Genomic DNA, 7,720 nt, shown 5'->3' on the forward strand with positions numbered 1-7,720 from the left:
GCTGATTTACTAAGTGACATTTTAAGCATGGCCATGTTTTCACAGAGTGCTAATCTCAGCACATTAGTCCCTTTGTGTTGTGTAAAGCAAAGATCTGGTTGGTGTTAGATCTGTCGCATGGTTCTTTGGCTTCTAGCCATTGTAAAAAAAAAAACTGATAAAAAACAGTTCAAAGACAAAAAAGGTATCCTGTCTCCTTGCCTAAGGCTTTTTATCGTGTTTTTCAGGGAACATTGAGTTGTGCTCCAGCAGATTTAATTTATGCAGTGTTGCAAAGAAATATAATGAATGTAAAGGGGGTGCTCGGAGCTTACATATGTCCATGTGCCTTCCATCCCCTGACCTCCCCTTTGGAGCCAGTGCCAACCATATCATAGACTTCCTCCCTTGTAGTGGCTTGTGATCCCAGGGTCAGCACCTATAACAAAAATATTGGGGATTCCGTCACGCTATTTGGCCATAAACAGTATTGCTTAGCTGGCCACATTGTCAAACTACGTAGAGTATCTATTTTTCCGTAGCTGATGGTTTATAAATATATTGCACATCAAAACAAGGGGAAAGAACCAGTTAAAATCACAGTTACATTAATATCTATACAGTTTTAAGACATTTTGTCCAGAATCAGACAGTAAACCCAAGAATAAAAAGGAGGAAAATGTGATGCATGTTGCATATAAGGCTTTGTTTATATGCCACTCTGACATTATTAGCTGCCACATCAGAAGTAATGGTACCTCTAAGGTAAGTGTTAACAGCCCTGTGCCTATATATCAGCCTCAGTAGACCACTTTATATCACTAGGTGTCAGTGGTGCATTCTGCTTAAGCCAAATAGGCATAAGGCTTGGTCCAGGGGGCTGGAACCCCTCTGCCAGATAACGGTGAGCAGGGTGATCTCCTCAAAAAGCCCACTAACAATATGGAGGACAGTGTTGGCTCAGCATAGCCTCCATTGTTCATTTTCACCCAGTGTTGCATGTCCTTAAAAGATGTAGCACCGGGATTTGACATCATGTCACAGGGATCAGCAGTGAGGGCAGTAGTGTGGAGGGGGGGGGCTGGTGGCACTGCCCTGGGTTAGGCCTAGAGCAACGCATGCAAGGCCACAGTGATCTTCTGTCACAGCGGCAGATGTCTCCACCATGTTCCATGTACAAGGAGCAGTGGAAAATTCAGAGGTGTTACTGAAAGCATTAGCTTATTAATTTAAATAGAACATTAAAACCGTCTTCTGTTATTATTTTCACATTGTGTGGGGGATGTATATTTAAGGCGTTTAACTGGGCGGTATGGAAATGGGCACATGCATATGGGGGGATTCTGCAGAAATGAACAACATGAACATGTAGAGGGACCACCCAGCTATCATATACATTAAGGTGCATATGATGGATGGAGGGTCCCTGTAATTACTCAGTGTTGTAACATGGATTTGTTTACTGCAAATTACTAACAGAGTAATGAGCTCCTTATCAGTTAACATAAACTTTATGCAGTGTCTATAAACAGGTTTTTAAACTCTGCAAATGTTTGTTTGTTTGTTTGTTTTTGTGATGGGTAAACCTGAAATAAAAACTGCAGATTGTTTGGAGTACCGCTTCTTTGAATGTTCTAGTTTGGGCCATTAAAAACTAGATACACACCAGTCTGTTGTGGCTCCCGCTAGAGTTCCACTCTATGTTTTGGAAGCCTAAAGATGCATTTATTGTTATAAACTATGGAGACAGAAACAGTATAGCTATTTAAAAAGGGACATGAAAAAAAAGAGCTTTTTCATCCAAAGAAAGAGTATAGCACCTCCATGGTCATATACTGGCGTGTGCAAAACTAATATTATCACATTAAGAGCTGGGAGCTTAATATTCTTGACAGTAAATGGAATATAATTTTATTGTGGACAATGTCAACTGACTTGAACCTAATTTCTATATATTTGTATCGTGTCATCCTCCTACAGCTCCTTGGCTTGCAGAAGGTTCATTCCACCAAATGTATCTCCTGCTTGCCAGTGCATGTACGTCATATACTCACTTCCACCAGCGCCGGTTTGCATGAGAGTTCCACTGAATCCAACGAGACCTCACATGTACAGACACCCAAAGTGCTCCTATGGATTTCAGGGGAGTGCTTTCTTGCTGTTGTAAGTATCCAAAACTGGTGGCAATAGAGGAGCACAAAGGGAGCGGTGTGTGCTGCAGCTTCTTCTAAAGGTGTTATTTATTAATGTACTTTCATATGCATCCTTCATCGGTGCGGCTGTATGGGACTTTAGACTGTGCCTTTAATTGGCAATTGCCTTATATTCAGATGAGCATTGTCCACAAAGTCAGGGATTGGAAAATATTTTTTTTCTTTTTAAATAAAAAAATATAAGGTGCGGGTTGAAGCAACTAAAAGTGATTAATCAGACCTGGTTATAGTTACTGTTTCTGTTCTAACATGCAAATGTAATAAACACAGTTTTAAGTATTCCAAGCATCTTTGCATTAATGCCACCTCACAGCCGATCCATTGCTTACAAATAGTGTGTGTATATATATATATATGTGTGTATATATATATATATATATATATATATGCATGGGTTAATTGTATTGCTTTATCCTGCGTTTCCTTGTCACTAGCTATTTGGGCAGAGCCTACTACTATTGATTTTGACAGAAGGTGCTGTAATTTTGATATTCTGTGGCCTATTTTCAGTTTCTTTTCAGCATTATTTAGGATAAAATAAAGTTCATAAACATGGACCAAAATACGAGACTGAAATTTACTAGCAAAACACAGGATTTATGCATTCCTCCGAGGCGCATAAATGTCATTTTCTGTGTACTGGGCATAAGAAACATTTTTTGGTGATTTAAAAGATGGAAATAGTTTAATTGATACTGACTTAAACCTCATTTTATTTTGCTATTATAATGACTAATGTATTGGCAACACACACACATCTTTATGGAAAAGGCTAAATCCAAACAAGTAATTCATATTTCAACAGGGGCACTGGATTATACAAACAATAATTATTTACGTGGGTGCTAGAATTAGATGATATACACATTTTTGTCAGCCCGCATTACATGGGCTCAACCTTCAGGAAGTAGTTAAACATTATTTATCCTCTTCAATTACATTTCAGATCAGCATTAAAGGGACAGCACTTCATTAGTTAAATGCTTTAGTATGTTGGGGATGAAAAAGGAAACAGATCTGTCTTTTTTATGTCCTCAAGAGTCCTAATTAGGGATGGTCGTAAAATGTGTTTTCCACATTTTTACAGCAGTTTTACTTTATAAAGGGATGAACTGACCAAATGGATTTCGTGTTATTGAATAACAATAGACAGCACATATACATGACTATATGCCGCGTTCTCCTAAGGTTAAGATGGTTTCTCTAAAATTTTTCGAGGGCCAACTTGGCTGGTGAAACAAAGCTAGCGAGTGATCCCTCCAAGACAAAGTACTTCGACATCATACAATGCAGTGAGGTGCTTTTGTGCAACTCTTAAGAAACAGTATGTTCTTAAAGGCACACTCCAGCCATCATATGTATCCCTTTACGGTCCCTTTAAATGTTTCTTTTGCAACGGTCCCTTTAATATGCATCATCTTTTAATAGCCGGTTGTAGGAATCTCACTTAACGCAAGTTTTCAGTAGACGTAAAACTTTTGGATTAGTAAATACAGTCCTGTGTCTGCTTAGTGTTGAGCTGAGTTACCTAACCTTGCAAGCAAACAACTTTGCAGGGAACGAATTGCCTCCGGGTCAGTCCATTATACACAACTAAAAAAATACAAGGGACCGGCCTTGCATACAATACCCAAGTGTGAAAGGTACTTTGAAAGTTATCCTTCCCAGTAGGAAGATTGATATTGTATACATTTCAATGGAACCAGCAAACTGAATGTGCTTTTTATTTGTTTACTTTTAGCACTTTGTTATCCTGAGGAAACAAGATTATTTGATGTCCCAAGATTGTAGGAAAAATAAAAATGATACACCTAATCCACTGTTTGTCTATTTCAATAGCTTTCGTAGAGCTTCAGCTGCTGTGATTTGTGTTCTATCAACATGATCCCAAAATGGAAATTCCTCCTCTTGTTTAGTATTTTGCCCCCCCATGAGTCCGTACGCTTTTTCCTTGTGTTGCAACCCCTACACAGCTCAATAAACCATGGCTAGAGTTTGGTCCAGCTCATGCGGCTCAGCCTGCTGGCAACTTAAACTTTACCTGCTGACTAAACATGATGGGACTTGTAGTCCCACAGTTTAAGGTGAGCTAGTCCGAAATCTGCCATGGATGGGGTTTTAACACCATCTCATACCATTATAAATTTGATTAAACTGTTCTTTTATCTTACGGAAACTCCTCTAACTATCCATATGTTGTTCAGCATGACTAAATAGTGTGAGTGGCAGCTCAAGCAATACATCTGAAGGGGATACTTGTTAGGTCTTGTAATAATGTGAATAAGTGCATTTTAATGCAGTCTGCTCTTCACCCATTAAAAAGTGTCACAACTTGCAAACACATCACATGCAGAATTCTGTAACCCAGTCAGCACTTCTGTTGTTTGGTTATATAAAACGGAAGAAAAATCTCATTAAAGATTCCAGGGAAGGGCTTGAAACATTCAATCTAGCAAGTTGAGCCAATCGAGAATTGCCTGGGACCCCCATATTCACCATACATGTCCCACAGTGCCACCTTTACCCCCAAACAAATTGTGAGTGCCACCTTTGCCCCAAGCAGCTTATCAGTGTTATCCTAACCCCCACACAGCCTGCCTGTGCCATCTTTGCCCCCAGCTTGTCAAAAATAAGGGGATAAACAAGATTAAACAGGGGAGGAAAAGGGTAACGTAGTCTCCATCCATCAAACATAAATATTAATACATATTAACATACAGTATTTAAACACACAAATTTACACATACATTTACGGTCTGTGGGCCGGGCGGCTGGCAGATCAACATTCAAAGTGGCCGCAAAGATCAAAACAGCCACTGAGCGGCTGCGAGCGGGATTGAAAGCGGCCGTTGTGCGGCAGCCAGGCCGCCGCCACTGGCTGCCGTCGCCTGATGAAGTTAAAGCGGCCGGCGTGCCTGACTGCCGCACGACGGACGCTTTTAATCTCGCTCGCATCCGCTCAGAGGCTGTCAAGAGTTCCTCGTGACAGGGAGAGCATCGTCACATCAGGGAGAGCAAGAAAACCCCCCACAAAAATGTAAGTATTACCAAAAAATAGGGGGTTAAAGGAAAGCAGACCCATATTCAAGGGAAGGGGGGGTTGCCTTGGGACATCATTAAAAATTAAAAGGGGTGGCTGGGTTGTGGCATCACAAAATCAATATAAACAGGGGGTGTGTAGCTTGGGATAATACACATGGCAGTGGGGGGCATCAACAATAGACAAAAGTGTGCTTGGGCATCACATTAACCAATACAAAAGTGGTGGGGGCGTCAATACACAATGGAGGGGGTTAGTTGGGGCATCACATAAATCAATGTTGGGGGGCAATACACAAGGGTGTGGGGGTTGTGTTGTGACAGTAATACGATACTAAAGGGGGACCTGGCTGGGGCATCAATACAGAAGGGGACAAAAATACAATAGGGGGAGTTAATGACAAAGCAGTGTAGAAAACACATTGTTTATGCTTCAGTGTGGCAGAGCCTGTCCTGGTGTGTGTCTGGGTGTCAGCGTGGCAGAGCCTTTCCTGGTATGTATTTGAGTGTCTGTGTGGCAGAGCCTTTCCTGGTGTGTATTTGGTTGTCTTTGTGGCAGAGCCTGTCCTGGTGTGTGTGAATTTGGGTGTCGGTGTGGCAGACCCTGTCCTGTGGTGTGTGTTTTGGTGTCGTGTGGTAGAGCCTGTCCTGGTGTGTGTGTCTGGGTGTCGTGAGCCTTTCCCGGTATGTGTTTGGATGTGTCGATGTGGCAGAGCGCATCCTGGTGTGTGTTTGGGTGTGTCGGTGTGGTAAAGCCTGTCCTGGTGTGTATGTTTGGGTGTCGGTGTGGTAGAGCCTTTCCTGGTGTTTCTGTCTGGGTGTCGGTGTGGCAGAGCCTGTCCTGGTGTGTGTGTGTTTGGGTGTCGGTGTGGCAGAGCCTGTCCTGGTGTGTGTCTGGGTGTCGTGTGGTAAAGCCTGTCCTGGTGTGTGTGTTTGGGTGTCGGTGTGGCAGAGCCTGTCCTGGTGTGTGTCTGGGTGTCGGTGTGGCAGAGCCTGTCCTGGTGTGTATGTCTGGTGGACGGTGTGGCAGAGGCTGTCCTGGTGTGTGTGTCTGGGTGTCGGTGTGTGCACTGTACTTATTGTATTAATAAATTGATTTATTTAATGTTTACTTAACCAGAGATAAACCACCCTCCTGAATTTGTAGTCACTTCAGAAGACAAAATATTCTAGGCCCAGAAATCAGTGAAAGGAAAATTATTGTGTTATTTACTTTTATTTCAATCTGCTTATTTTATCACAAAGGATTAATCGCAGAAACTTGAATGGTGGTTGGGATCTTCAGAGTGAAACCAAATGTTGTTGTAAGAACTGATTATATTATTCCTGTTGGTTTCACAGTCTTTCCCCATTAAGAGAGGACTTTTCACATGAACATACTGGCAGACCACTTTGCACCATGAACTGTGTGCATTTAAAAAAATAAAAATAATAATGTATCTGGGATGAGGTTTTCATTGGATGATGCAGTGCTAGAACAGTTGTGGTGGCATTAATAGCCAAAAGTTTCTTACAAGAATATCGTGAAGAATAATGTGATCGCTGTTTTGTTCTACTGAATAAAATTGAACCTTTTCATCTAAAAATGTTTGCAGTAGCAAATGTTTTGATTCCATTATGTCTAATGTATTTAATTTATTAGGGCATTTTAACATTTTTGGTTTCTGGCATTTTAATACAAATAATGTGATAACAAGAATGTTTTATAGTTACTCGGGTATGTATAAGGGGTGCGTATGGGTACAAGAGCTCTACCACGAGATAAAATATATGGGGCTGGTCTCCAAATGTTTCCAGGACTGCTTTTCATTCCCAGTCTGGCCCTGCTCATAATCACACACGCTCATTCTAACACACATTCTCCCTCACAGCACGTATATATACATTCATGCACACACACAAACACAACTTATCCATGCTAAAACATACTTACACCCTCATGCTAACATAAACTCCATTTCACACTCAGGTGCAACCCTATAGTTATGCCAGCGTTAGCGGCTCAGTAAAACAGCAGTCTAAAGACATTCAGAGAAATCCATGAGAGAGTATGTAGTAGATTAATTTAGTCATAACACCATCCCCTATTTTAAAAGGGTAATAATATGAATACTATAGGAGGGTGTATCCTATTTAAATTATCGTTTTCTCCCTCTTGCAAATGTATGGAGAGATTCTTCAGAATTCCACCCATGCATGTGCCCTCTTTTTCCTACATGGCACCTTCTGGTCTGGGGGAGGGGGCAGGTACCTTGCGCCCCCCCAGTATCCAACTTAGACAGTACTATTAACACTTACGCACACACACCCCTTATTACACACTACTACTACGCCATCATACCTTACTCTCTCAATCACACCTCAATCTCTGCCCTGTTTGCAATGCAAGTACAGAGTTCAGTAGCCTGGACAGCGCAGCTATTGTTAATCAACCCAAAGGTGATGGAGCTCTCAGGTAATCTCTGTAGGATTATAGTAGTTTATCTATA

Source organism: Sceloporus occidentalis, unplaced genomic scaffold (genome assembly GCF_023333645.1).
Source record: "Sceloporus occidentalis isolate IW3139 unplaced genomic scaffold, rSceOcc1.0.p SCAF_175, whole genome shotgun sequence".
Classification (NCBI taxonomy): domain Eukaryota; kingdom Metazoa; phylum Chordata; class Lepidosauria; order Squamata; family Phrynosomatidae; genus Sceloporus; species Sceloporus occidentalis.